Below are 8,933 nucleotides of genomic sequence, written 5' to 3' on the forward strand. Positions count from 1 at the left end.
CGCTTCACATAGCTTTGTTTTGTCTCTACTGTCCTTAAATACTGTGTGTGTGTGTGTGTGTGTGTGTGTGTGTGTGTGTGTGTGTGTGTGTGTGTGCGCGCGTGCGTGCGTGCGTGTGTACACGAGTTGACCCTAGGCCAATTTCCATGGGCAGGAAACCCCCCCCCCCCCTTTCCCCACTTTGTCCCCATTAGACAACCACAAAGGTTACTGTGGGGTCACACACTCACCCTGGGAAGTCTGGGGCACAGTCACACACACACAGTCACACACACACACACACACACACACACACACACACACACCCACACACACAGTCACACACACACACAAACACACACACACACCCCTCAAGGACCCCTGGTGGTCCCGGGACCCCATGTTGAGAACCACTGTGTTAAGGGTCACGATATGGTTTGACCGATATGGGTTTCTGAAGGCCAATATCAAATCACAGCCTATAAGAAGAACTGGGCGGACAAACCTGTCTTCATTTGTCACACAGCAACCCAACACACGCATGCTGCCAGCCACAAACACTCAGGCGGTGAAAGACAGTCTCTGCACTTATCCCCTCCAAGCTTGTGTTTCCTCTAGGGGGCAGGCCAGGAGCACTGGGCAGCTTTCTGCAGTGCCCCGCAGGGACCATCTTCAAACAACTGGTCAGGTGATGATCTTCTGTATGTTTTTAGTGGGAGTCCATACCGATGTCGTATGGAGGAACCCCAGGGGAGCACGAGGTGAATGTGCAAACTCCACACAGAAAGGCCCTTTTGACAAGATAGCCCACCTAGCCCATAGGCACTGAAGACACCACACTGAAGTGACCACAGCATCCCAGGCGGGAATCGAACCCAGGGCCTTCTAGCTGTGAGACGACAGCACTGCCACTGCTCAACCGTGGTGGAAAATGTATTCAAAATGGCTCCAGTGAGAAAGTCTTCTGGTGCCTCTCTGAGCATCCCAGCTCCCATGAGCCTTTTCCCTGTGGGCCTCTGTCCTGTCCAGTCTGGGAGCGCGCCCCCCCTTCCCCCTCCCCCCCCCCCTCCCCTTCCCCCTTATAAAAACGCGTCTCAGAAGCTGATTGGATGATGACTCTAATCGTCGGCGGGGTGGAAGGGTAGTGTTTTTCTTAGAGGTGGGGTAGCCGAGTGCGTGGGCGCATAATGGCTTCCGATTTTGGGGAGGAAACGAGATGTAAATGAGGTAATTATGTGTCTTAACGAGGGCAAACAGCGTTGACATTCTAGCCCCGGTAAACCGGCGTATTTATATCCCATAATAACCTTAAGTGGGACTGGCTGGAACGCTGTTGAGGGAATTAGAGCGGTCTGAACAGCGCCGCTTTTGTTTGTGTTGGGCTTTATGTGGACGCATCGGCCAGGTTTGACTTCTCGCGTGAACATGGAAACACTGAGGAGAATGATGCTGACAGGCGTCACTCTGAGGAGAATGATGCTGACAGGCGTCACTCTGAGGAGAATGATGCTGACAGGAGTCACTCTGAGGAGAATGATGCTGACAGGAGTCACTCTGAGGAGAATGATGCTGACAGGAGTCACTCTGAGGAGAATGATACTGACAGGAGTCACTCTGAGGAGAATGATGCTGACAGGCGTCACTCTGAGGAGAATGATGCTGACAGGCGTCACTCTGAGGAGAATGATGCTGACAGGAGTCACTCTGAGGAGAATGATGCTGACAGGCGTCACTCTGAGGAGAATGATGCTGACAGGCGTCACTCTGAGGAGAATGATGCTGACAGGCGTCACTCTGAGGAGAATGATGCTGACAGGAGTCACTCTGAGGAGAATGATGCTGACAGGAGTCACTCTGAGGAGAATGATGCTGACAGGAGTCACTCTGAGGAGAATGATACTGACAGGAGTCACTCTGAGGAGAATGATGCTGACAGGCGTCACTCTGAGGAGAATGATACTGACAGGCGTCACTCTGAGGAGAATGATACTGACAGGCGTCACTCTGAGGAGAATGATACTGACAGGAGTCACTCTGAGGAGAATGATGCTGACAGGCGTCACTCTGAGGAGAATGATACTGACAGGAGTCACTCTGAGGAGAATGATACTGACAGGAGTCACTCTGAGGAGAATGATGCTGACAGGCGTCACTCTGAGGAGAATGATGCTGACAGGAGTCACTCTGAGGAGAATGATACTGACAGGCGTCACTCTGAGGAGAATGATGCTGACAGGAGTCACTCTGAGGAGAATGATGCTGACAGGAGTCACTCTGAGGAGAATGATGCTGACAGGAGTCACTCTGAGGAGAATGATGCTGACAGGCGTCACTCTGAGGAGAATGATGCTGACAGGCGTCACTCTGAGGAGAATGATACTGACAGGAGTCACTCTGAGGAGAATGATACTGACAGGAGTCACTCTGAGGAGAATGATGCTGACAGGCGTCACTCTGAGGAGAATGATGCTGACAGGCGTCACTCTGAGGAGAATGATGCTGACAGGCGTCACTCTGAGGAGAATGATACTGACAGGCGTCACTCTGAGGAGAATGATACTGACAGGAGTCACTCTGAGGAGAATGATACTGACAGGAGTCACTCTGAGGAGAATGATACTGACAGGAGTCACTCTGAGGAGAATGATGCTGACAGGCGTCACTCTGAGGAGAATGATGCTGACAGGCGTCACTCTGAGGAGAATGATACTGACAGGCGTCACTCTGAGGAGAATGATGCTGACAGGAGTCACTCTGAGGAGAATGATACTGACAGGAGTCACTCTGAGGAGAATGATGCTGACAGGAGTCACTCTGAGGAGAATGATACTGACAGGAGTCACTCTGAGGAGAATGATGCTGACAGGAGTCACTCTGAGGAGAATGATACTGACAGGCGTCACTCTGAGGAGAATGATACTGACAGGAGTCACTCTGAGGAGAATGATACTGACAGGCGTCACTCTGAGGAGAATGATACTGACAGGAGTCACTCTGAGGAGAATGATACTGACAGGAGTCACTCTGAGGAGAATGATGCTGACAGGAGTCACTCTGAGGAGAATGATGCTGACAGGAGTCACTCTGAGGAGAATGATGCTGACAGGAGTCACTCTGAGGAGAATGATGCTGACAGGCGTCACTCTGAGGAGAATGATACTGACAGGAGTCACTCTGAGGAGAATGATGCTGACAGGAGTCACTCTGAGGAGAATGATACTGACAGGCGTCACTCTGAGGAGAATGATGCTGACAGGAGTCACTCTGAGGAGAATGATACTGACAGGAGTCACTCTGAGGAGAATGATGCTGACAGGAGTCACTCTGAGGAGAATGATGCTGACAGGAGTCACTCTGAGGAGAATGATGCTGACAGGAGTCACTCTGAGGAGAATGATGCTGACAGGAGTCATTCTGAGGAGAATGATGCTGACAGGCGTGGCTCTGATAGCTTAGCATATAGGTCAACACTGCCCATCTGCTTACGTTAGCCTCATTATCGGTAAAGCCATCCTTTAAGCACCGCTGCCTGTGGGGAAAACTGGGGGAAGTGGTCCGTCGTGGGGGACACTCCCTATATGTCGCAAAAGTGTAAATAATTGCACAAAAACTATCTTTTCACTCCCCAGAATTGTTTTCTATTTGTCTAACTAGTCAGTGTGTAAGACAGTGTTTAAGAATCAGTTATAACTTATCATTCAGTGAAAATAAAGTGCTGCCCCCTAAACCAGATTGAGTTTCAGTGATTTTTGGCTCGGCTCAACGTGCCCCCGCCTCCCCTACACTCTCAGGGTGAGATTGAACTTGGCACGTTACGGTTCTCTTGTTTTTAAAACATGAAAAGAGAGCGAGAGACAGACAGACGGAGAGAGAGAGAGAGAGAGAGACAGGGAGGGTTTGGATTGATTTAAAATGAATGAATTGAACTGGAACTTGGAAAGGGGGAAGAAGGGGGTGCGGGGAGACTGAATGTTTTGGCATTAAGATTGTGCCGAGCGCAGCAGAAGTGCATTTCTGATGGAGTAAGCACAGGCCAGGGGCTTTGGAGTTCACCCTATTTTCATATTCTCTCATACAGCCACCCCCCTCTCTCTCTCCAGATTCAAAGGAGAATTTAGGCCGTATTCCTGTGTTGGCATCGGACGGTAGGATTATCAGAGTTTTTCCCCCCGCAGTGGAGGAGTGTGATTTTAGTTTGTGAAGTGCTGGACCCTCTCGTTGTAGCCAATCACAGATCCTGAGTTTGTTTTGGGGAGGAGTAGGCTGAGGAGTAGGCTACAGGAAATCCAGCCTGCTTGCCAGCATATAAATGTCAGCATTGTACATTTCTGCCATCCACGGATTCTACATATCCGTGGATGTCACGTTTCTGATCCAAAACATGTTGCATATCACCTCTCTAACATCCTCTCTATACGTACAAAACATGTTGCGTATCACGTCTCTAACATTCTCTCTATACGTACATACAGTAACATGTTGCGTATCACGTCTCTAACATTCTCTCTATACGTACATACAGTAACATGTTGCGTATCACGTCTCTAACATTCTCTCTATACATACATAACATGTTGCATATCACGTCTCTAACATTCTCTCTATACGTACAAAACATGTTGCATATCACGTCTCTAACATTCTCTCTATACGTACATAACATGTTGCATATCACATCTCTAACATTCTCTCTATACGTACATAACATGTTGCATATCACGTCTCTAACATTCTCTCTATACGTACATAACATGTTGCATATCACGTCTCTAACATTCTCTCTATACGTACAAAACATGTTGCATATCACGTCTCTAACATTCTCTCTATACGTACATAACATGTTGCATATCACGTCTCTAACATTCTCTCTATACGTACAAAACATGTTGCATATCACGTCTCTAACATTCTCTCTATACGTACAAAACATGTTGCGTATCACGTCTCTAACATTCTCTCTATACGTACATACAGTAACATGTTGCGTATCACGTCTCTAACATTCTCTATATACGTACATAACATGTTGCATATCACGTCTCTAACATTCTCTCTATACGTACAAAACATGTTGCATATCACGTCTCTAACATTCTCTCTATACGTACAAAACATGTTGCATATCACGTCTCTAACATTCTCTATATACGTACATAACATGTTGCATATCACGTCTCTAACATTCTCTATATACGTACATAACATGTTGCATATCACGTCTCTAACATTCTCTCTATACGTACAAAACATGTTGCATATCACGTCTCTAACATCCTCTCTATACGTACAAAACATGTTGCGTATCACGTCTCTAACATTCTCTCTATACGTACATACAGTAACATGTTGCGTATCACGTCTCTAACATTCTCTCTATACGTACATACAGTAACATGTTGCGTATCACGTCTCTAACATTCTCTCTATACGTACATAACATGTTGCATATCACGTCTCTAACATTCTCTCTATACGTACATAACATGTTGCATATCACGTCTCTAACATTCTCTCTATACGTACATAACATGTTGCATATCACGTCTCTAACATTCTCTCTATACGTACAAAACATGTTGCATATCACGTCTCTAACATTCTCTCTATACGTACATAACATGTTGCATATCACGTCTCTAACATTCTCTCTATACGTACAAAACATGTTGCATATCACGTCTCTAACATTCTCTCTATACGTACATAACATGTTGCATATCACGTCTCTAACATTCTCTCTATACGTACATAACATGTTGCATATCACGTCTCTAACATTCTCTCTATACGTACAAAACATGTTGCATATCACGTCTCTAACATTCTCTCTATACGTACATAACATGTTGCATATCACGTCTCTAACATTCTCTCTATACGTACAAAACATGTTGCATATCACGTCTCTAACATTCTCTCTATACGTACATAACATGTTGCATATCACGTCTCTAACATTCTCTCTATACGTACAAAACATGTTGCATATCACGTCTCTAACATTCTCTCTATACGTACAAAACATGTTGCATATCACGTCTCTAACATTCTCTCTATACGTACAAAACATGTTGCGTATCACGTCTCTAACATTCTCTCTATACGTACATACAGTAACATGTTGCGTATCACGTCTCTAACATTCTCTATATACGTACATAACATGTTGCATATCACGTCTCTAACATTCTCTCTATACGTACAAAACATGTTGCATATCACGTCTCTAACATTCTCTCTATACGTACAAAACATGTTGCATATCACGTCTCTAACATTCTCTCTATACGTACAAAACATGTTGCATATCACGCCTCTAACATTCTCTCTATACGTACATAACATGTTGCATATCACGTCTCTAACATTCTCTCTATACGTACATAACATGTTGCATATCACGTCTCTAACATTCTCTCTATACGTACAAAACATGTTGCATATCACGTCTCTAACATTCTCTCTATACGTACAAAACATGTTGCATATCACGTCTCTAACATTCTCTCTATACGTACATAACATGTTGCATATCACGTCTCTAACATTCTCTCTATACGTACATAACATGTTGCATATCACGTCTCTAACATTCTCTCTATACGTACAAAACATGTTGCATATCACGTCTCTAACATTCTCTCTATACGTACAAAACATGTTGCATATCACGTCTCTAACATTCTCTCTATACGTACATAACATGTTGCATATCACGTCTCTAACATTCTCTCTATACGTACAAATCATACGTACATATCACGTCTCTAACATTCTCTCCATACGTACATAACATGTTGCATATCACGTCTCTAACATTCTCTCTATACGTACAAATCATACGTACATATCATGTCTCTAACATTCTCTCCATACGTACATAACATGTTGCATATCACGTCTCTAACATTCTCTCTATACGTACAAATCATACGTACATATCATGTCTCTAACATTCTCTCCATACGTACAAATCATATGTACATATCACGTCTCTAACATTCTCTCTATACGTACATAACATGTTGCATATCACGTCTCTAACATTCTATACGTACAAAACATGTTGCATATCACGTCTCTAACATTCTCTCTATACATACATAACATGTTGCATATCACATCTCTAACATTCTCTCTATATGTACATAACATATTGCATATCACATCTCTAACATTCTCTCTATACGTACAAAACATGTTGCATATCACGTCTCTAACATTCTCTGTACGTACAAAACATGTTGCGTATCACATCTCTAACATTCTCTCTATATGTACAAAACATGTTGCATATCACGTCTCTAACATTCTCTCTATACGTACATAACATGTTGCATATCACGTCTCTAACATTCTCTCTATACGTACAAAACATGTTGCATATCACGTCTCTAACATTCTCTATACGTACAAAACATGTTGCATATCACGTCTCTAACATTCTCTCTATACGTACAAATCATACGTACATATCATGTCTCTAACATTCTCTCCATACGTACAAATCATACGTACATATCACATCTCTAACATTCTCTCTATACGTACATACAGTAACATGTTGCATATCACGTCTCTAACATTCTCTCTATACGTACATAACATGTTGCATATCACGTCTCTAACATTCTCTCTATACGTACAAAACATGTTGCATATCAAGTCTCTAACATTCTCTCTATACGTACATAACATGTTGCATATCACGTCTCTAACATTCTCTCTATACGTACATAACATGTTGCATATCACGTCTCTAACATTCTCTCTATACGTACAAAACATGTTGCATATCACGTCTCTAACATTCTCTCTATACGTACATAACATGTTGCATATCACGTCTCTAACATTCTCTCTATACGTACATAACATGTTGCATATCACATCTCTAACATTCTCTCTATACGTACATAACATGTTGCATATCACGCCTCTAACATTCTCTCTATACGTACAAAACATGTTGCATATCACGCCTCTAACATTCTCTCTATACGTACATAACATGTTGCATATCACGTCTCTAACATTCTCTCTATACGTACATAACATGTTGCATATCACGTCTCTAACATTCTCTCTATACGTACAAAACATGTTGCATATCACATCTCTAACATTCTCTCTATACGTACATAACATGTTGCATATCACGCCTCTAACATTCTCTCTATACGTACATAACATGTTGCATATCACGTCTCTAACATTCTCTCTATACGTACAAAACATGTTGCATATCACATCTCTAACATTCTCTCTATACGTACATAACATGTTGCATATCACGCCTCTAACATTCTCTCTATACGTACATAACATGTTGCATATCACATCTCTAACATTCTCTCTATACGTACAAAACATGTTGCATATCACATCTCTAACATTCTCTCTATACGTACAAAACATGTTGCATATCACGTCTCTAACATTCTCTCTATACGTACATAACATGTTGCATATCACATCTCTAACATTCTCTCTATACGTACATAACATGTTGCATATCACATCTCTAACATTCTCTCTATACGTACAAAACATGTTGCATATCACGTCTCTAACATTCTCTCTATACGTACATAACATGTTGCATATCACATGTCTAACATTCTCTCTATACGTACAAAACATGTTGCATATCACATCTCTAACATTCTCTCTATACGTACATAACATGTTGCATATCACATCTCTAACATTCTCTCTATACGTACAAAACATGTTGCATATCACGTCTCTAACATTCTCTCTATACGTACATAACATGTTGCATATCACATGTCTAACATTCTCTCTATACGTACAAAACATGTTGCATATCACATCTCTAACATTCTCTCTATACGTACATAACATGTTGCATATCACATCTCTAACATTCTCTCTATACGTACAAAACATGTTGCATATCACGTCTCTAACATTCTCTCTATACGTAC

Source organism: Poromitra crassiceps (assembly GCF_964638095.1).
Source record: "Poromitra crassiceps genome assembly, chromosome: 2".
NCBI lineage: Eukaryota > Metazoa > Chordata > Actinopteri > Beryciformes > Melamphaidae > Poromitra > Poromitra crassiceps.